General features: G+C 34.0%; 1 protein-coding gene across 1 annotated transcript in view; it reads left to right on the forward strand.

Moving 5' to 3' along the window:
- Positions 1–23,035, forward strand: part of ARHGAP15 (Rho GTPase activating protein 15) — a 697,775-nt gene that overhangs the window by 255,577 nt on the left and 419,163 nt on the right. The gene's annotated exons all lie outside the window — the stretch shown is intronic.

The raw sequence follows: 23,035 nt of genomic DNA on the forward strand, positions 1-23,035 counted from the left end.
ATAATAATAATAATAATAAAAGACTATTGGGTAAGACACCCTATCAACATATGATTACTAGATATTTTTACTCAAAACATCTCCTTGGTGAGCCCTTTCCTGGCCACGATATTAATTGCCCCCTCCAAGATGACACATCGTCCTTGCTGTAATTTTTGTCCTAGAACTTTTGCCTATCTAACCAAAATTGTGCAGTATACTAGTATATAACATATAATGGAGAAATGTATATTATATAGATTATTTGTCTTATTTATTTTCTGTGTTTACAACTTGAAAGTCAGTTTCATGAGATTAGAAACATTTTATCTATTTAACTCAGTGATATATTCCCAATACTAGTGCATATAAAATCTTGATAAGTAGTTTCTGAGTTAATGCAGACAGTATGATTGGTAATATGGTGACTTTTACAGTGAGATGAAAGAACAAATAGGAGTGCAGAATTGGTTTTGGTTTGTATAAGGAGTATTTATATTTCACTTGGGTTTTGATGAATGAGTAGGAGTTTACCTTGCAGACAAGAAGTGTGGCAAGACAGTAATTCAGGAAGAGAGAGCAGCACATCTGGAGCATGGAGATGTGAGTGAATAAAGTGCTGTCATTCTGGAATAGAGAACAAGGTCAATAGGTTTTGAGGTCTCTGGAACAGGGAGCGGCATGGTCAGGAAGGGTCAGGGAAGAATGTTGGTGAAAGAGCATCCAAAAACAGGTAGAGATTGGACTATTAAAAATCTCCATATCATGATCAGAAGTTTGAATTTCATTCTTAAGGCAATAAGTAATCTTTGAAAGATTATTTTCTGAAGGGAAAGATCAAATTTGCCCTTGAAAGATCAATCTTTTGGCAGCGTGGAAGGTACTCGATATTTGTTGAGTTATTGAGTAATTTTTCAACATTAACTTAAGATATTACAATTTGGTAATTATTCAAGCTTTACTATAAATATTGACAGATTGAGAAAATAAATAACTCTGAATGATGGAGAAGTTCTAGTGAGGAAGACTAAATAGCACCTAATATTTTAGAACATAAAAATGGGGAACTTTCCCTAAGCCTCTCCCACTGATTCCATAGCTATTCCTATCGTTACACTAATTGTGATTATTCCTATTAGTGATTGCTTCTCTTTGATAATCTTTAATTGTCTTGAACAGAAGCTTTCTACTTTAAAAACAAAACCACTTTTTGACTTCTTGCTGTCTGCCAAAATTGATTTGCTACATATCAAGTTTAGCTATGTACTTCTTATTCATTATGGAAAGTAGTTAATGCAGATTCAAATATCATTGCACCCCACCACAGATAGAAACCAACTTACATAGAAACCAGATTGCCAGGCAGGCTTTGTGGAGTCTGTATTGCACACACATTCAAAACAATTACTCATCTCACGTTCCTTTCGGTAACACACCTCTCATTCCCTCACTGACCTCAGTACTGTGCAAATTGGATCTTAAATACAAATAATTTTCTCAAATGGTTGTTTAAAGTAGTTAACATGTTTAACCCTGAATATAAAAGTAGTATAGACAATTTGGCATTCCTTTTTTTAAAGCCTAGTGTAAACAACTTGGTATTCCTTCTTCTATTATATATTTTTTTTTCTCTGTGTGTGTTTGTGTGTGTATGACAGAGACAGAGAGAGGGACAGATAAGGACAGACAGGAAGAGAGAGAGAGAGATGAGAAGCATCAACTCTTCACTGCGGTACACAATGAATTCTTAGTTGTTCATTGACTGTTTTCTCATATGTGCCTTGACTGGGGGTGAGGGGTGGGGTTTACAGCAGGTCGAGTGACCCGTTGCTCAAGCCATTAACCTTGGGTTCAAGCTGATGGCCCGCACTCAAGCTGATGACCTCGGGGTTTTGAACTTGGGTCCTCCTCCCAGACCGATGCTCTATTCGCTGCACCACCACCTGGTTAGGCTTGGTATTTCTTCTTTTAAAGTTAATATGGTTTATGTCCTTATCCAAAAGAAAAATTATAGGTAGTCTCACAATTACTATTAATATCTAAATGTCAAGAAGTTTTCTAGGCTATATGGACTGGCTTAATTTTTAAATAAATTCTTTTGGTCTAAGCCTTTAATTATGAGATGATTTACTCAAGGAAAAGTTTAGGTAGCAATATAGTAGAGTAAACATTAAGGAAGTACTGAGCTAATTTCCTCTAATTAAATAAAATCTCTCTTGCCAGATTATATAGACCAGCATTAGTATATTGGGAAAGTTTTCTTTTGTAATTAACATAATTGTATTTAATGAAAAACTTGACATTAAATGTTTGCAAATTTATATGAGGTCAATAAATTCTGATCATCCCATGAAAGCTGAGAATGTCTTATAGACCATGGCTTGTGAGGGACATTGTAGAGGTGATATTGCTTCATCTTACCCATTTTTTATGAGTGTCAAGCAGATAAGAATGAAGAATATCCATAAGGGGAAGGCTCTTCTCCGAGGCACAGAGCTCACACTTCAGTCACAAGGGGAAAGGCAATGAACAAATAATAACTACAATAAATAGCAAATAGTCGTAGGGCTTTAATGCAAACAAAACTAATGAGGAGGACTCCCAGGCTACTCTGCAGGGCTACTAAAGGGTCAGGGAAGCCTCACTGAGAAGACACAACTTTGCTCCCAGATTTTCTCGGAAGACGTCTCTTACTTTAATATTGTATTCAGTAACAACAAATCACACTAGCAGATTGGCAGTTTGGGTTGATCACTTGTCAATTTTTATTTTTTATTTTTTTACCTTACACTATTAGGATTTCAGTTATCTGGCTTCGTTTGCAAGGACACTTATTTTTTATCTGATTTCCTATTAATGGGATTTAAAACTACCTCAAAAAATGAAAATTACACTTTCAATAGTTAAAATCATCTTACGGATTTGGAGCATGTGAAATCAGGGAAAAGCTACAATTAGCCTAAGCCAGTATCAGTTCAAGCTTCCCCCACATGGTTTTACTAATACCCTTCAAATTTTGACTTCTGCCATTCCAGCCATATGTCTCTTTAAGCAGATACACTCTGTAGTGCCAAAGTGTGTCAAGGACATCACTAGGTTACCAACATCGTTTTTATGTGCAACTTTTTGCAATATTCCAAAGTATTCTTCCACCTGAACCCCCACCCCATCCCTGAAAATATAATTTTAATAACACACATTAAAATGCCATGCTGATAATAAACCCAGAGATATATTGCAGGGAATCTGTTTGCCTTGTTTTAACGCCTTTTGGCACTAACATAATGGCATAAGCACATGGACTCACACACATTGCCTAATTTTTTTTTTGCAGGTCTTTGGTACAAGGTAGTGCAAAAATTTATAATGGTGTTATTCAATGCATAAATGTCAATTTAAGAAAGAGCTAGAAGGGTAGAACTTTGAATCTGTGTTTGAGAAATGTACCAAGAGTGGAACTGCATGTATGGGACATGGCTTTTTACTTTCTGATCGCAGTTTAACATCTTATCATCCCTTGTTGCTGCTGGGGAAAGCAACAAACAGTGGCTTCTGCCATCTCAGGGAACTGAGATCTCCTGTAATTGCACCTGTTTATTATGTGAGAAAGCCTTCTGTGGGCAAAGAGGGGGAATTCAGTTTTATTCTCAAACTGTTGCCTAATTCTTATAACTTGAGCATATTTTTTTTTGAGTCATGCTTGTACAATCTGCTACCCATTTGGGGATAAAAACATTATTGAGATTGAGCATACTAACTTTAACCAAGCTGCATTTTTGTGAATCGGGTTGTAAAGCTGACTACCACAATACAACCATGTCCTGCAAAAATTTGCATACACACACTCACTCAAACACACATATACTATCTCACAGACGCATCAGGAAGGGCAATGTTTAGCACTTGGAAGCTCATTATTCTTTTAAAATAGTTAATTTGTTTCCCTTACCACTCTTTTCATCTTTGGAACACCATGAGACATGGTGTTTTTCATTTAACAAACACCATGGATTCTTTATTGTCTGTGAGGCTTCCATGTTCTGCAGTAAATTTGAATTGGGTATGTTAGGTCCCAATTGACAGTAGTGATTAAGCCAAAAATAAGTGCATTCTCCTTTAAATGTTAGCTGCAACATCGAGTAACATTCCCTATGTTATGCCATACTGAAACAAGTCAGTCTGTGCAGACCAAAATGTTGATGGATATACAGCTGATCAAAAACAGAAGAGGCATTTTGAAGTGCTCGCTCTCTGTTGGAAATGATAGGCTTCTGAATTTGTACCTCTTTGCAAAAGAGACTTTATATTATTTTGTCAGTTTGTTTCAATTTGAGAGGTGTTGAAAATTGGTGTTCATTTTTTTGATATAACTCTTAAATTGTACAATTTAAGAAAACTGACTGAAAGAGATAAATTTAAATGGGTAGAAATATTTTCAAATCAAAGACCAACTGACATATATAAAAATGATGTATGTTTCTTACATGGTCCACAGGGAGAATTCTGCAGGCTTGCTATGATCTCTACAATTTGCTTCAGGGCAAACTAGATTCTGGGATATTCTATTATCCCTTTGGTCTGTTTATCATGGAAACTGATGTACAAATCGAGAGTTCTTTTTGGTCTCCTTTTTTGTATATGGTTGGAACTGTAAGAATTCACTTATCTCATGTCCTCACCTTCGGCAAAGTGCTACAGAAGAGTTCAGTGACCAGTAATCAATTATTATTGAGAAGCAATCAATTGCTAATTTCCATAATTATGCACATCTAAACACTATGAACAAGAAAGAGAAACAAAGCTGCACTCCAAGCATTGCCTTGTTAGCAGTATTTTGTTAACACAGGCTCTAAAAAAAGCTGCCGCAGCTGGTACCACAAATGTGTTTCCAGTATTCAGGCCATCAACGTGATTCGTCGCTAAATGTATAGAATCAGCTTCTTGCTAAAAACTACAATTACAGGTGATATACAGATTGAAATCACAGGGCTGGTTTGTCGAAGAAAATTGTCCTAATGATGGGTTTTCGGATGGGGAATGTAGCTCTTTTCTTTCTCTGTGATGGGTTGTGAAGGCAGCTGCACCTGCCTCTATGCTGTATTCTGCCGCACTTAATGATATCTGATGATATCATTAGGCAAAGTGTTCATAAACAGATGTTGAGCCTGTGCCTAAATGCTGTCAGATGAGCGGTTGCTGGCCTGAAACAGTATTATTTATATAGAACATTTACGTTTGTTATGTTAATAACCCCACTATTAGCTCTCTGGATGTTACGTTAGGAATGTAAATGTAGTTAATATGAATAACAACCTCTTTACTCTTTGTGCTGCAGTTGGGTATAACTTTTAGGCTTTGGGAGAGAAACAAAGATACCCCCACCAAGTCCTTTTGACTTCTCCTTCATCTTCGTCTTCTTCTTCTTCATCTTCTTTTTCTTTTTCTTTTTTGGTCACCATTCATTTGAAAATTTGATCAGAAGATAAATGGAAAGGATTCATAGGACAGATGTCAAGTATTAGGATTTGATTTTCCTAACAGTTAATAATTTCTGATTCTGATATCTATGAGTTTTCTTGTTTGAGCCCAATCTGTGATCCTAATATATTAGAGTTGTGATTGGGAACACCAAATTGGCAAGTATTCAGTTCAAGGAGTAAGTTCTAAAACCGTTGGATATAGACTCATTTTGTTCCAATTCTTCCTGTGATGCTACCACACTTATTGGGACACGAAAGTCATATGTTAGTCATTTTTAAATATTTGTGTTGGTGATTTAGGCATTATCTTGATGTTATGGTTGTAATACCTAAAAATACCACATGACAGTTACTGTCTATGTTTGTTTAAGCCAAAGTTGATTTTATACCTCAGTTAATTCATGCTGAGTAAGTTAGGTAAATTCTGAGTCATCACATGTGCACTATTTCTCTAAAATACTGTTCTACTGATATAGTCACATTAGTTTATAAAAGTGCCTTTGTCATTTCTTATGACATTTTAACTCCTTCAGGAATTTTCAATACTGATAAATCATACTCCCCTATTTTGAAGATTAGAAAAATTGTTGTTTCAAATTTTTAAAGAAAGAAACAGCATTAAACTGGTGTTTCATTATGACCATAATTAGAGGTTACAGTAATTTTTGAAGTGTCATTCTCATCTCAATACATATGAAGTCATTCATATTGTCAAAAGCGCTGAAGGTGTCCATGTATTTGTTTCAGAGTCTGTAAGTGTGAACAGTGTCCTAAAGGTATGTGTTTACATTTGTGATTTCTTTCATTTTACCTTATACCTAAGGATAATCAAAACTATCGCTGATATTAAGTAATTATAGTGGAACCTCAATAGTGACAGTTTTTCCTATGTTTCTACTACCTGTCATTTCAATTCTGATCTTCTGAAAGATGCTGGACACTTCAGTCCTTTTTAGATGAAGATTTACTATCATCTTCCCCATAAGCAAATAGAGAAAGTAAATTAAATCAGAGGATATTCTGGTGTATATAAATTGCTTTCTGACAATGCTTGTTTACATGAATATTGTATTAAATCTTTAACTTTTCTTTAATTTGGAGCACTTAGTAGATAACTTACCTTCAACTGTGGCTTCACGTAGTAGTAAACAATAAAGAACTTTGCCTTTCGGAGAAATTTGGTTACTGGAAGGAATAAAATGACCCTCAACATACTGTGAACAACACATGCAAATATAAAATGTCAAACGAACTCGAGGACCAGCTGAGTTATTTAGAATTTCCAACATGTCCAGGATGTCTTTTATAAAGAGAAAGCCAAGGCAGGTAGTGGATGCTTGGCTACGGCATCATACTTTGGTTTGCTTGACACTGTCTGAAGTTGTTTAGAAGAAACTTGAGAATTACCTTTTTATTTCTTCATCCAGCCAACACAGGAAAGCTAGCCAATAAAAATGTTCACTCAGAACTCAGAAATTTAGATCAATTTGAGTGATAGGATGAAAGGAACTGCTGAAAGCATCAACTATTGTTGAAACAAGATCAATTCATCAAAACCTATTTAAGAGGCATAGAAGTTTACCAGTCTTCATTTTCTGTCTTCCTTTTGGTTACAGTAATTCTGACCAGTTCCTTAGAATGAATGCCTATACATGACATATATTAATTTCCCTTCATTCTTAAAGATGGTAAATGTCTGCAGTCATCTAGATTGTAAACTTCAAAATGTTGTTTCTTATGTTAAAATTGGTTCATAATCACTTTGCAAAAATATCTCTGCTAAGGCCAGTTGGTGCATTTCATTTATTTATTTATTTATTTATTTATTTATTTATTTATTTATATGTTTCCATTTACCTAAAGAACTAGACTTTTATGCAAATCATTTGATGTATAATAAATGTCATCTGTATTTTTCTGATGACTTGATCACCCTGTATATGTGTACAATTTCAACTGAAATTTAGTGGCAGTTAGTTTTGTTGTATTAAAATCTAATAGGCATATTTGAGCAAATATACATTAAATACTTATTATAGAATATCTTCTTGTGATGGTAGTAATAATAATCTTGTCATTAGTTTTGTTAGTTTTTTATTATTAATTTCTTAATATTTTGCTTATGCCCCAAAATGAAGAAGAGGCAGATGAAAATATGTTTACCAACACAAATAATACTGATTTGTTTATTGTCAACATATTTTCCCTTAAGTGACACTTACTTAAAATGAATCTGTGCATGTTTATAATTAGTTTAATTTTCAGCATGTTTTCATGAAAACGTATATGTAATTCACTAATATGGCATTTTTGTGTCTCCTCTATGTATTATCATTGGAACAATCAGGGGCTTTTATCACTTCCTGAGTTTTAATATCTATAATAGTAAAGACATTACATGTAGAAATTTACATATTAATGAATTTAAGAAAAGTGCTTTTAAAAGTTAAGCTTGTGTCTTCAAAAATGGGTCATAACTAGTTTTATATCAGAGACAAGGTAGAATCACTTAGGTGATGCTAATTAATTCAACATTCTTTTTATCATTTATTTTTCTAATTTATGAAATTATTTTGTCATTTTGGATGGGCTTCAAAGATCAAATAGGAAATATTGAATATTTTGTCAACTGTTCCTGTTCTCTTTCTATATTTTACTGGGCTTTTAAAACTATCCATTATGTGACTGTACGTATGTACTGTAAAGCCTGTTTGAAAGTACATGGCTTATATTGTGTTCAGAAGGTCATTGGGATCTTTGTGAGAGGAAACTTGGAGACTTCAAGTCAGCAAACATGCCATAGTCACTTGAAGTTAACAGTTTAAGAATGGATCAAGTATGCAAACTGATTTTGCCAGTAAAAAAAATGTTAAAATTGTGTGCAAGGTATAAAGACTCCTGGTCCGTTTCTATAGTTTTGTCTTGCTGCCTCAGTCTAAAATGGCCATAAGCAATTAACTAATAAGGAAAGTATTTGAAGAATCATTGTGACACATGTTTCTGATAAGACATATCCTTGTATTGGGTGCTTTAATGTCATTAAGGAATTGTCCAGCATGTAAGTGGTATCTCAGAGCTGATTTTTGTTGGAATAAAAAAAAAAGGTTGAGGGAGAAGGAAAGGCTACTGAATTTCTGGATATAATAATAGAATTAACCAAATCTGCTTCATTATGCAAAATACTTAAATGGACAAAATATGTTTGCCATGATGAACAGAATTTGCCCCAGGTAGTCAGAATAATCAATGACTTGGGTCCATGTTTTCTACAAAGAAAGGCTTTTAAACTTGGAGAATACGTGATCACTGTGATGACGGCCTGAATTTGGGCACTTGTAATTACTTTAGTTTGCAATTAAGCAGCAGACTTATAGAGGAAGAATTAATGTCAGAAGATTCCCCATTTTTCAATCTTGTGTCTACATCAATAAGATTGAACTAATTGCTAATTGGCATGTAGAAGATGAACTAGTCTGGTACACTGGAACTTTGCTATAATATGGCATGGAATTAGGAATATGATGTTTCTATCTTAGATAACAGAGAATGGTATTATTCTTGGGACTATCCTAGAGTCTCATTATAGTATTTTTGTCTATAATATAGCCAAACATATGAACTATCACAGGGGTTTTTGGAAGATGAGTTATTTATTTATAATATACATTTATTAACAAGATATAAATTTTCTAGAATTGCCTCAGACAAAATTGTTATAAACTTACATTTCTTATCAACAATTAAGACAAAACTTTACCATAAATAATGCTATTTGTACCGACCTTCTAACCACCATTACAGGAATTCTTTGTGGCTTTTATTCATATTGTATTGTAGAATTCTAATTATTTTCTCATTGCCTTTGGCATGGGCTATATTTTCCAAAGAAGATTTATAGTTTGGGAAACATTTATTCAAATAGTTTTCTTTATGTACAATCAACATATAAATAAATAAATATTCTCAAGAAGTTACCACTAGAAAATTATATTTTTAAGATTCATTTAATAGACTTGCCTTATTGTACCTTCTGGAGTCATTGAAATAAAATGATGATCTTTAAAATGTGACTCTTGTGTAACATTAAGAAAGTATTGGGCATTTAACTTCAGTTACTCATTATTAATAATATTTTAAAATATTTTTAAGTATTATTATTTAGAAAGTATAGTATATGGTAACTGATGGTCTTCTGATGCTCTATAGATTTGAGAAAATTTGTGTGCACTAGTACCCTCACAAAGTCACATTAGAAATTAACATTTAAAAAGAATAAAAGAAGTCTTATATAACAGTATTTCTTTCCCAAACTCAGTGTTTTAAAAATATATATAATTATAAAATTTCTTTTTCTTTTTGGATTATGTACTGCAGAACTGCTTATTGCTCAACACATTCACTTTGAAAGAAACACTGTTTCAAATACTCTTTTTCATGAAAGTGATAGGCAGAATATATACATACCTAAATAATCTGATTCATCTTGAGAATTCTAATTTTTGTACATTCTCTGAAACTGCTAATGAATTTCTAAATTATGTTACCCAGTTAGATATAAATCTTTTTTATTTTTTATTTCTGAATTGAATCTATTGGAGTGACACTGCTTAACATACCCATATTTTGCCATGTAACAGACAATCTCATGTATAAGATGTACCCTAAGTATTACGTAAAGTTATTGAACTCACGTTTTATTCATCATAAAATTCATACTTCTCATCACTGTCAAAACTCCCATCTATTAGCTTGTCCTCATCTGTGTCTGATGACGAATCACTATCTTCAACAATGAGCACAAAGACAACAATCACAAAATAGTGGGAAATGCACGTAAAAAATCTACAACCACTATATAAAACGCACGCAGTTTTTAGACCACAATTTTTTTTAAAAGTGCGTCTTATACAAGGGGAAATACGGTAATACAGGTTTCAGGTACCCAGTTCTACAACTAGAGGTTGATTAAGTTTGGTTAAGGCCCTGGGCACAGAAGAAAATATTGGTCTCCTTAAAAAAAAAGGAGACAGGGAAAATAAAAATACATGTCAACCATATTTTTAAATAAATAAAAAATATTATGTGCTATAAATGTTAAAATTGCACATATGAAACCGAAGTTGGTGTCATTAGAAAAAAAGTATCAAGATGGGGTTTTGGAGGGCCCTTCAAAAATCAGGGCCCAGGGTGCGCACCTGCCATTAAATCCACCTCCGTCTACAAACCATCTCTTTCTGTGTGTTCACCCCCCTCAGGTCAAGTCATTGTCCATCACCATTTATTCCCCATACATCTCCACAAGTAGACAATCTTTGAAATTTCCATCACGTCATTATTAACATCAAAACCATTACATTCCAATTTTACATTAATAAATATTCAGTATTTTCAAAATTTAGGATTTCGCATACTGTTGGAAGACATATAACATCCACTAAGAACTTAACTTTTTAAATAGATTAAAAATAATAATGCATTTTTAAAAGTTAGAAGGCTTATGAACCAGAAATAATTGACATTAATATAAGGCCAAGATGAGGCTAGGCCTTCAAGAGAAACTTGTGGAGATATAAAAAGTTTCTCTGCTTTTTTAGCAAATGAGCAAGTATAACAGTGTACTGACACTCCATTAGTTAACAGGTGAACATGCTTCTGGTCTCTGCACCTATAGTTAAGCTAAATATATGGTGTAAAGGTGGGTTTTCACTTCTCAAGGTCTACTTTTTGAGAATGACAAAGCCGTTTCTCATTCGGTTGTGTAAATAAAGAACCTGAGCAGGAATTGTATGTCTTGGTAGAGATATCCAGAAATGCTACCTGTGAGTCTCCAACTTGAAACTAATGATCAAAAGCTTTTCTCTTTTTCAGGGATCTAAAATTATAAAATGGATACAGCATGATTGTTTTTTCAGTTCCTTATATTTGTTGATTGGAAAACTAAGGAATTAGAATTGTAACTTAAAAACTAATATTTTTAGAATACTCTGAGCTTATTCTGAGGTGTCTTAGTAATTGAATCTTATTGAAGAATATTTCCTTAGAATGTCAGTGATTGTTTTTCAGTTCAAGAATGTCAATAAGCAAATCATCACTGAAGAGCTTCCAAAGTTGTAATGCTAGAGCAAGCACATAGGGCTCTAAAATGATGCTCTTTGTAGTGTGATTTCATCTGCTTTGGTATTACTTTTTTTAAAAAATAAAAAGCCTTCATTTGTATTGGCTTCAGTGAAATATAAATGGCCCTCTGAACTACTTCCTGATGAATGAATTCCTAACGGAAATGACAATTATCACACATTCATAGATTAAAAGAAGAAATGCCTATCATCTCCAAGTCTCTTCACACTTTCAGACAAAACTGGTGAGCTGTGAGGTTCAGTACAGGAGGCAGAGTTTTGAAACTGCAGCTCCTCCTTCCATAGAGCGACGCTTACCGCAGTCAGTAAAAATGTAGAAATCTGTGACATAATGATAGTGGTGCTATTTGTGCAAACAAGTGTCTCACTGAAAGCAAAGAAGCACATTGCTTGAAAGGCTCCCTTAGAACCTTGCAATGAAAGTATGGCTGCCTAAGAACACACTCATGCACACAGTAGTATTTCAGCACTGCCGGCTAAGCTAGCAAACAAAACATAGTTCAAATGGTTTAACAATCCTAGAAACGGAAGGCACCAGTTTAATGAGGTCTCCTCTGCTTGAAATTAAAGTGGAAGGAGTTTTACGGAGAACAGTATTCAATAACAAAATATTAAATGATAAACACAGATTGCTTAAAATCAGACGGGCCATTTTGAGAAAAGCATTTTAGCTCATCATGATATGTAGCACCTTATTTAAATTAGGAGGTGTTAATTCGTAGCTTGAATAATATATTAATATAATATGTAAAGTGAATGGCATTGTTAATCACAGTCGCGCCTGGAACGACTTTGCTTCTGTGCACTGAATGTTAATTTTGCAAAACATTAATTTCAAAGATTTTGCAGCAGTGCTTTTGTAATTAAATATTAATGTCACATGTTATTGCAGTAGCATGTTTATGAAAGCCGGCAACACTTCAAGTCAACTCATTTGTTTTTATATTTATTCTTGTACATCTGCAATCCCTTCCATTTCACAATTTCAAAGTGAAGGCCATTTTGAATAGTCAATATGTGAACATTTTTCATTGTAAGCGTTTTTTAACATCCAACAGGGTAAATATTTAATGTTGTGTTTTTAGCTGGTATAATTTTTCAGAAAATTGGCTATAACTTTTAACAACTCAAAGGTACCTAAACTGTCTTCAGTTTTGGCTTAAGTGATCTGAAAATAAAGTAGCAATAAATGTGATGAGGCTGTGTAAAGATATTTAAGAATTAGAAAGCTTTATATGAAAGTTTGAAATTAAAACTGTAATTCTGTATGTGAGATATATTAGCAGTTACTTATTTTTATATATTTTCATTATGACACTGCCTTATCTCAAGAAAATTTAAAAGATAGAATTAACTTTTGGTTAACTTTTTCAAGTTCCATAACTAGACAAATAATAGAAAAATCTCACTTTGCAATAATGTGCATCACCCTTAAGTGCTTTGAAGTTATACATTTGCTTTAAAAGAGAATCATTTATTTGTTCACCAGTTTACTCCAAGTATACACAGTTAATAATACATCATTAGATGGGTTTGCCCATGACTATTTTGACTACATTGCTATGTCCACTGATCTTCCCCATGATACTCCCAATCTGCTAATTACATTTAGCCTAAAATTTAAATAATTTTCATTTTTGAACCTTAACAACAAGAAATAACATCCAAGGGATTTGAAAGCAATTATTTTATTCATCTACTAAGTCATCTTTTAGATTCAAGTCCTTAGATACATTTTTTTAATTATGGAAAGAGTTACCTACCCTACCAAAAATAAAACAAAACAAAAATAAAAACAACAGGAAAATCAAGATACATTTTGTTTGGTTATGGGTACATTTAACAGTTAAAAATTATATCTGCACCTGATGTTGCATGTTAACAGCTAATGCCATTTGACAGTAATGAAATTAAAGGATGAAGAAGAGATACAAACTACATTTTACAAGCATGATGGGTCTCCAACAATGCCATTTAAATATTATTTGTCACTATTTAAAATGAACCTTTCCCCTTTAAGCTATGCCATTACGCTCATTTGTCCTGTCACTGTTGACAGGCTCTATGACTCACACACAAAAATGGTCATTAGGTACTGCATCTTCATCTTATTTAAAAAGAGAGAGAGAGGGAGAAAGAAAGAAAGAAAGGATTCTGATGCCTCTAAAAGCCTGTAATTATTTTCCTCTGAAGAGATAGTGTTGCTCAGAAGGTAATTTAATAACCTTTTGCATGTACCTGGGGAATGCCTCTCCAGGGGACCAAGGTGCCGACATGCCATTCAGTCGTCAAAACATGACCTTTAATGGTTGCTTGGAGAGAATTTAGCGAGCAATGTTGTACACAGTGCAATGCTAATTCTGCTTTCTAATATATGCAATATTTAGTTCTTGAGCAATGATCTTTGTAAGATGAATTAATATAGGTACTGCTCTAGGAAACAAAAGAAATTGCAAAGTGAAAGCTCCCTCCACCCCATGATCTTTTTATACTTCATTTTGAAGTAGCTAACAACTTGTGCAATTTGTATAAAAAATAGTGTGAAACACTCCAGAAGTCATTTGCATCTTTCCCCCTTTAAGTTGGTTGATAAATTCTATTCTATACACTACAAGAATGTAAAATAGGATTAAAGGGATTTCTTTGATGAGTTTATTTCCCCAAGTAAGGTACTAACCCCAACTCCACAAAAAAAAAAAAAAGAGAAAAAAAAAAAGAAAAAGCTTACCTTTAATATATCCTCTGTTTTATAACACAAGCTATTTGGCTTGCTGAAATTACTACTGCAGCTACTGAGTTAATTTAAAAAAGACAATTTTCATGGATTTTCCTGTTAAAATATGATATTTTGAACACTTGCATATACAGAAAGATGCACAAGCTGCTTCCTGTGACAACCAGGTTCAGAAACTCCTTATTTTGGTAGTCTGATATTAGATCCCGCCTTAGTTAGAAATGCTGGGATTTCAACTCCTACTCCTGACACGCCATCCGTCAATTTATTAGCACGCTGGTGCAGTAAGCCACTGAACGGGCTATATCAATTCGCTTGGTTTTTTTCTTTAAAATGTCTGTAATCCTCAGCTCTGCTCTCTCAACCGGTCAGCATTAAAGATTTATGTTACACTTTTTTTCATTGCCACACCTGAATATGGATTACTTAAATGGGCTGTAAATAATTCATATCTGGGAATAAGTTTCCATTACTGACCAATGTTGTAATTTAATATACTGTATTATGGGTTATACAATTTTAGATTGTTTTCTGTGTGCCTTCAGCAGTCAGGCAGACAACAGTTTAAGTAAAAAGGGTGAGATGTTTGTTCAGCTTATTTTCATGTTCACTTTGTGCAGTCGAATCAGCAACAGGGCTGAAGGAAGCAGAGAGCTACTTTCAGCTGCATGTTTTTCTGCTATTTATGGAAATCTTTTTAAAGAAACCACTTGACCTGAAACAAAAATACAAAAATGTGTAATAGCATATTATTGATAAATCCAAGAAGGAAAGAAAATGTGTTAATGTAGGTGGCTAGAATTCTCTTCGTTCTTGAGAATGGAAAAATAATCTTGATTCTTGCACCCAAAGGTTAACTTCCCTGTTCAATGCTTGATTATTCTATGCATAAGATGCCAGTAATAAAATTATAATTTATTTGACAGTTAAGTTGGAATGAGGCTACTGGATCAAATAGGAAAAATGTTAAAGTACAGGCTATCTTTAAAACATAAGCAAGTGTTTACTCTTAAAAGAGCTTTAAACAATTTAAGATTAAGTTGAGTATAGTAAAAATTAATAATAGATTAATACATGAAAATCTATGAAGACACATAAGATAATGATTTAAAAAGGAATAATTTAAAAAGATGAATTAAAAAGTTGAATCAGAAAAGAAGGCCAGCATAAACTAGGGAAAAACATGCTGTGAATAAAGTCTGTTAGATCTTGAAATAGGAGAACTGCTAAATAATGCATAGTTTTATTTTTCTATAATTTGCATAAACCTTAAGAGAGTATTTATTTGTGTAAAACTTGATGTATCGAATAAGGAGAATGAAAAAAATGGCATTCATTTTGTTTTCATTTTGGTATTTAGGAAAAATATTCTGTTACATATGGACTACTTAGACCTAATCATCTGACTGAATGTGATGTGTGTCTTGAGCCAGGTTGGAAAGGGGCTGGCTGGAGAACAGTGCCCTGGTCTTGCTGCAGGCGATGCAGGTTGGCCCATGCTCTGCTGGGGAGCAGATGGTGAGCCAATGCTTGTAGTCACACTTACCTTCCTTGCTAAATCCATAATCCCTCGCTGGACACGGAGCCAAGGCAGGCTTTGGAGGCAGAAAGGAGGTTACAATCTGGACTTGGGTAGTGACTGCCAGAACTGAGAAAACAGCTCAGAAATTTCAAATGCTTAACAAGTTATCTGTCTTGTCCCTAAGCCAGTGTAGCATTTTTAAAAGTAATTAAGACATGATTGAAAATGTGTATGCCATCTAAATACAAAAATCTTCAAAAAATCATCAAAACCAATAATGAAAAGCCACATTTAATATGACATTATGCAAAAAATACATTTAAAATGAATTACATTTTTGTGATTAAAAGAAAATATATAAAGTTAAAAAAACAAGAAAGAGGAAGCATTTATTTTATAAGAAAAGGTATTTATTTCTTTATAAACCTTGACCTTATAAGGGAAAATATTTCACACATGCTTATAAATATGCTGCATATATGAAATACTTTCCTTCTATAGGGAAATTCATAGCTATGCAACATCTAAATCTATATTAACATATGTTCCTCTCTATAAGTGATTTTTTCAGAATATTAAATGATTACAGTTCATTTTTTCTATATACAATATAATTATGCATGATATGTATGTTTTTGTATGTGTGGTATACATTATAACTCAGAAAGACAAAATAAAAATATTGGGTAGCCAAATTCTAATCATTTGTAATAAAAGGGATAGTAAGTGCCATCTGTTTAATGAAAAAAATAATAAAATGCATATATATATCTAGTAAATTGAAACCGTGGAGTAATTCATATAAAACTAAATATACAATATATAAGATATCAACAGATTTCATTAAGGTGGGATTGACTTAAACATGTAGTATTTACATAATAACATGATATAAGAACAAATAAAGTCTGATTATGCTTAGTGCTATACCGCAAATATATATATATTTTTAAATATGTTCTAATTTACTTAGTGGGTATAACAAAATTGCTTAGTTTTCTCTACTGAGTTTTATGGCCCTCCTTCTTTTAACCAACACTCTTTCCTTGCAAATCATTCTTATGCATACTTGCATTTAATTTCATTCACTTGAGCAATTTTTTTACAGCCTTTATTAGTCCATTGTAGGACCTATAATTTGCCAAGCAGATAAAACACTACCAATACTCTGCTCATATGTGAATCACTTGAGCTCTCTGTTTTGAGACCATCGCCAACACCTTTCATTATTTTCCTTTCCTTTTTGTATTACTTCTCTTTTGGAAAGTATTTAGGATCTTTCTCTGTAGTTAAGAAATATCTTAACTTCTCTTTGTAAATTCCTCCAGAATTAATTTCTTGTCTGTTCCCTCCATGCCTAAATATGTGCTTCCCTGATAATACTGTTTTCTTCAGAAATTAACATATAGGTATAAAGAAAAATGTAGAAGACTCTCACTTGGCCTTACCTTAGAATTCAAGAAGTGTGCCTTAATATGCAATATGTTTAGATCAATATTTATAAAAGAAAATGAAGAACAAAAGTCTTCAATGTTACTATATTTTATAAATATTATATATAGTTTTAACTATATGCCTTATTATAATTTTTTAATCTTAGTTTGCATTTAAAAAGTAAATTCTAAAACATAACAATATTTACAACAAACAGATATTGATGATTTTAATAGGAAAGTTTTATATTACAAAATGGCATAATAAAGGAATTTATCATTTTACTTCTAAACCTAAAATGAAGGCTCATCTTATGATATTTATATCAACTTTTTTTGAGGGTGGTATAACTTCATAGGCTTTCAATCAGGCCTCAAAGAGATTGTTTTAATGTGACTTCTCTTTTCAGATGAGGACAGAAAGGAACAAAACTTGAAAGGTTAACTTTAGCAGTTCAGGTTTCCTGTAAAATCACATCTCTCTCAAGGTCAAACGATTAATCTAGAACATTGTGGGCATCAACAATTTAAAAGCCAACAAAGCAGTAAAAGATGTAAGATTATTTACTAAAAGCTAAAGACAGTATAAAGAAGTATATAATACAATCTCTCTCTTTAAGGGATTTATACAAAGATATTGGAATTCAAAATGGAAAGCCTGAGTTTTTGTTCCAGTTCTTCATGCAGACTACAGAAATATGGAAAACATATATATATCTGAGCCTCAATTTCCTCATCTGTACAATGGTTAGCATTTGCCTAATGATTTCTAGCATATTGTTCACCTACGAAATGTTTTGACTATGTGAACCTGGAGAGACAAACTGAAGAGGTAAATAGCAAAGAGTTAAGTACCAACAAGTAGCCCAATGAAGCTGATATCTGAGGGAAGGACAAAGGAGTGGTTCAGGCAATACTTGAAGCCAGTTAACAAGATGAACATTTATATGGGTTCCTAATGTTTTATATTTAAAAATTTTTATTGCCTAGTTTTTGATACATAACTTGAAACACATTTTGTAAAAATTAAGTTGAGACATTAACAATGGGAAATGTTTCAAATATAGGCCTTCAAGCAAAATTTTGTAACAACCCTCATGTCTTAGGACAATGCCACAAGAAACGTCATTGCTATGTACCATGCTAAGGTCCCAGAACTGCAGAGAAAGGAACTACATCGGTAAACACTAGAGAGAAAGTGAGTGGCAGAAGTTAGCTATGCAAGCAAAAAATGTATAGAGGATTGAATTAGAAATCTCGTATCAAAATCTTCAGAGGTGGTTTCTGATCTCTAGTTGAATCTTTAGCACTTTGTATGTCACCTATTAAGCTGCAGGGAGGTATATGAAAATTCTTAGGTCAAATTATTAAAAGTCTCCAAAAATTTGTTATATTAGCCATTAACATTATCATAAACATTATTAACTAAGAGAGACCTCTGCATTTTCTTAAAAAAGAGTAGCACTCTTATGGCAAACGGCCCATTGTAGAACTGGAAATGACTACTTTGTCAGAAGTTGCATCTCTTGGATGAAACATAAAGCAAAGATCTTTAGGTTAATGGTCATGGATGCTACCGTGTTGCCATCTGTCAGGAATTATTTACCAGTTTTTGCTGACCAAATTCCAATTTAAGGGGTTCATTTACTGGATCAAACTTACCCTCTATTTTAAGTATAAATAGTGTCCATCTTTACTATTTATGATCTGTTACAGGTACATGGACTTTGATGTACTTAGGAAAGATTCTTTAAAATTTTCCTTCTTCTTCTTTAGATACTCATCTTTTCTCAATGGAGTTTCTACCACAGGTTCTTTAATAATATTCCTATCGGCCTTTCTTACTCATTTTAAGCCACACTCCTGGGTGAGTTGCCACAGAAAATATTTTAAAATACAAATTGCTTTCACAGTTGGACACTGTTTCCAATTCTTCCATGACTCCCATGGCCTTTAGAAAAAGTTTAAACTCTTCACTCTATCTTTCAAAGCTCTCCATATCTGGCTCCTGCTGATCTCTTTAGCCTTATTTCCTATGATGCATCTAAGTTCTGTCCATCCTGAAAGCATACCTACAGTTATAAACTTCACCCTTTCTCCTTTTCTTGGCCTTTTAGAAACTATTCTCTTTACTGCAAATGCTCTTCTTGTAGCTATATTTCCTAATTTTTCTGTCATTAAAGTCTTTCTTATATTCCCTTTAGAGGACAGGTCCTCTGAAAGAGCATCCCCCATGGTGTCGGCAGACAAGTCCTTCTTATATGCTCCCATAATACCTTGAACTATCACAATTACACATTGGAGTGGACTTGTCTGTTTGCTTTTCTAACTACCCAATTTGAATACGAATTTTAAATTCAGGAATTAGAATACATTCCTCTTTTTACTCCCAAAGCCTAGACTATTGTGTGTCAAAAAGCAGTATTTGCATAGTTGACCTCTTTGTTCCTGATATGTCATCTTCTCTGGACTTCTTTGGTATTATGCTCTCAAGGAACATTACTTCTGTCTCTTGTTTTTTGCCTCGTCCTTGCCACCTCTTACTTATGGAGTTAACCAGGACTTAGTCTTTGACCCCTTTATCTCCTTAATATCTCTAATTGTCTAGTTGATCTTATTCATGAACATGGCTTGAAATTATTATTTACGTGTAACCTACAGTCAAGTCTATGCATCCTGCTTTGACCATAGACCTTCAGACTTGCACATCCAACTGCTTCCTTGCTGTCTCTATTTAGATGTTTAATATGTAACCTAAACTAAGTAGACAAAACAAAAATACTTGTTTTCCTTTCCACTCAAAGTATGTTTCTCTCTTGGTATTTGCCATCATGACAAACCACTTCAACCACTTAGCTCTTCAAGGTAAAAATCTAGAATTCATTCTTGACTGCTATCTAAAACTAACCTATTCCAACCATCAATTTGACTTCTTAGCCCCACATGAAAACAACCTAAATGCATGTACCTTTCCTATTTCCTTTAGATGACCCTAGCTCAAGTTACCCTTTTCTGAGTACAAATAATCTTCTATTGGTCACCATACTTCTGTTCTATCTCTCTTATTATTTATTCTTCAATAGCAGCCGAGTGGCATTCTAAATAGGTTAATGAAAATATGTCATTTATCTATTCAAAGCTTTATAATAAATTTCTATTTAGAATAAAATTTTAATATTTCAGTCTCATTCTCATTTCATGCCCCCTACATGGTTCATCCCTTTCCAAATGCTCCAGTCCCATCTAATTCCAACCCCTTCTCTTTACTTTGTTTCGGCCATGCTGTTCTCTTCTATCTTCTTGAACATGTTAAACCAGTTTGGCCCTATAGCTTATGCCCTCACTATTTCTTCTGTCTGGAATATTCTTGCTTTCTTGACCATTGTATAGTTTTCTTCTTTTTGTCATTCAAACTTCACCTACTTGCCAAAGCTCTCTCTCATTGTCATTTTAAAAAGTATAGACTTATTAATTTTCTGTCAAACTACACTATTTTGATACTCTACAAATTACCTATTATTATTAATCTTTATTTGCTTATTAACGGATTTTTGGTATATCTTCTTCAAATTCACCAAAATACTAACATTGTCAGAGCATAGGGCTTGCCTATTTTGTTTATTGCAGTCTCTTTAGCACCTAGAACTGGGTTCCAAACAATAGAAACCCAGTGAAAACATGTTAGATAAATGAAATAGCAATCACACAAGAAATCAAAATTGAATGAGTGAGAAAATTTGAAATGCCATGAATTTGAGGATTGCTGCTAATAAATAGGGAATAGAAGTTTCCATGCTTTATGTCTCAAATTTTAGCATGATTGGTGGTATCAATGGACAAACATTTAAAAAAAATAGATTGCTAGAGTAGAAAAGGACCTTACTAAGTATCTGCTGTCCTAAGAGGTGCTGATGAAACCAAATCTTCTTTTTCACCTATTTCTTCTCAGAGAAAAAAGCAAGAGAAGTCAGAGAGGAAACAGTAGCAAAAAATGGCAAAATATTCAGCTATTACATATACTAACAGACTTCTTTTTTTTTCTTTTTGTATTTTTCCAAAGCGAGAAGTGGGGGAGGCAGACAGACTCCACATGCACCTGACAGGGATCCACCTGGCATGCCCACTAGGGGGCAATGCTTGGCCCATCTGGGGCTTTGCTCCATTGCAACCAGAGCCATTCTAGTGCCTGAGGCAGAGGACATGGTGCCATCATCAATGTCCAGGCCAACTTTGCTCCAATGGAGCCTTGGCTACGGGAGGGGAAGAGAGAGACAGAGAGAAAGTAGAGGGGGAAGGGTGGAGAAGCAAATGGGCGCTTCTGTGCGCCCTGGCTGGGAATGGAACACAGGACTTTCACACGCCAGGCCAATGCTCTACCGTTGAGCTAGCCAGCCAGGGCTTAACAGACTTCTTAATAATTTCTCTCTGCTCTCAGAAATTCTAATGAGCAGTTCCTGGTTAACATTAGCTTATGACAAGATTACTTGCTTTATTTAGACACAAAATACACCTTAATCTTGTGCTATTATGGAAAGTTCATGTTTTATTTCCTCGAACTCTTACTTGGAAAGTATTTTGTTCTCTCACAGAAATGGTTTAGGGAATATTTGAAGGGAAAATACTCTAACATGTCACCATTTATTTATTCAAGAAATATTTGTTAAGTTCTTTCTAAGCAACTTGAAATCTAATAGAATATGTAAAATTTGAGCATTATATTTGTAATATGTGCAGGACAATTATATTCTAGATATTGTAAGTACAGTAGCAAATAAATGCTAAAAATCTTTAGAAGAGAGAGAAATTGTATCCCAATGACATATTGGTAGGGCTAATGTATTACAACATCAACAAAGCTGGATTTAAAGTATACACAGATATTTACCATGTGCATAAAAAAGAATGAGAAGAGCCCTGGCTGGTTGGTTCAGTGGTAGAGCGTTGGCCTGGCATGCAGGAGTCCCGAGTTCGATTCCCAGCCAGGGCACACAGGAGAAACACCCATCTGCTTCTCCATCCCTCCTCCTCTCCTTCTTCTCTGTCTCTCTCTTCCCCTCCCGCAGCCAAGGCTCCATTGGAGCAAACTTTGCCCAGGCGCTGAGGATGGCTCCATGGCCTCTACCTCAGGTGCTAGAATGGCTCTGGTTGCAACAGAGCAACACCCCAGATGGGCAGAGCATCACCCCCTGGAGGGCATGCCGGTTGGATCCCGGTCCTGCGTATGTGGGAGTCTGACTGTCTCCCTGTTTCCAACTTCAGAAAAATACATAAAAAAAAAGAATGAGAAGAAAAATCAGAAGATATGAAGAAGAGGAGGAAGTAGAAGAAGAAAGAGGTGGGGGGAGAGTGGGAGGGAGGAAGTCATTAAAAAAAAAAAAGAACAATTTGAACAGGGTATAAAAAAGCAATTTTATTCCATGGGGCAAGAAAGGAAGTAGGAAGTAAGAGTGGGATAGTAGTCTCCAGGCATTTTGTCACAGAGGATGTGGTATGCCAGAATGAAGAGAAGAAATGTTGTTCCAAGTCCTCTGTAGAATAACAGACAACTGATCATACAATTTTTGTTAAAACCCTGTGTCATTTAATGCCTCTCCTTTCTCTTATCTTGTGATTACTGCTGCTTTCATCTTTGGCTTTTGTTCTACCCAAACACTAAAGGATAAAATCAGTAAGATGCCACCAGAGTATCTATAAGGACAGAGTGAGAACTCAAGCAAATGATTTCAAAAAGACTTTCAAATATTTAGTCC

The sequence above is a fragment of the Saccopteryx leptura genome, chromosome 7 (assembly GCF_036850995.1).
Source record: "Saccopteryx leptura isolate mSacLep1 chromosome 7, mSacLep1_pri_phased_curated, whole genome shotgun sequence".
NCBI classification, from domain to species: Eukaryota; Metazoa; Chordata; class Mammalia; order Chiroptera; family Emballonuridae; genus Saccopteryx; species Saccopteryx leptura.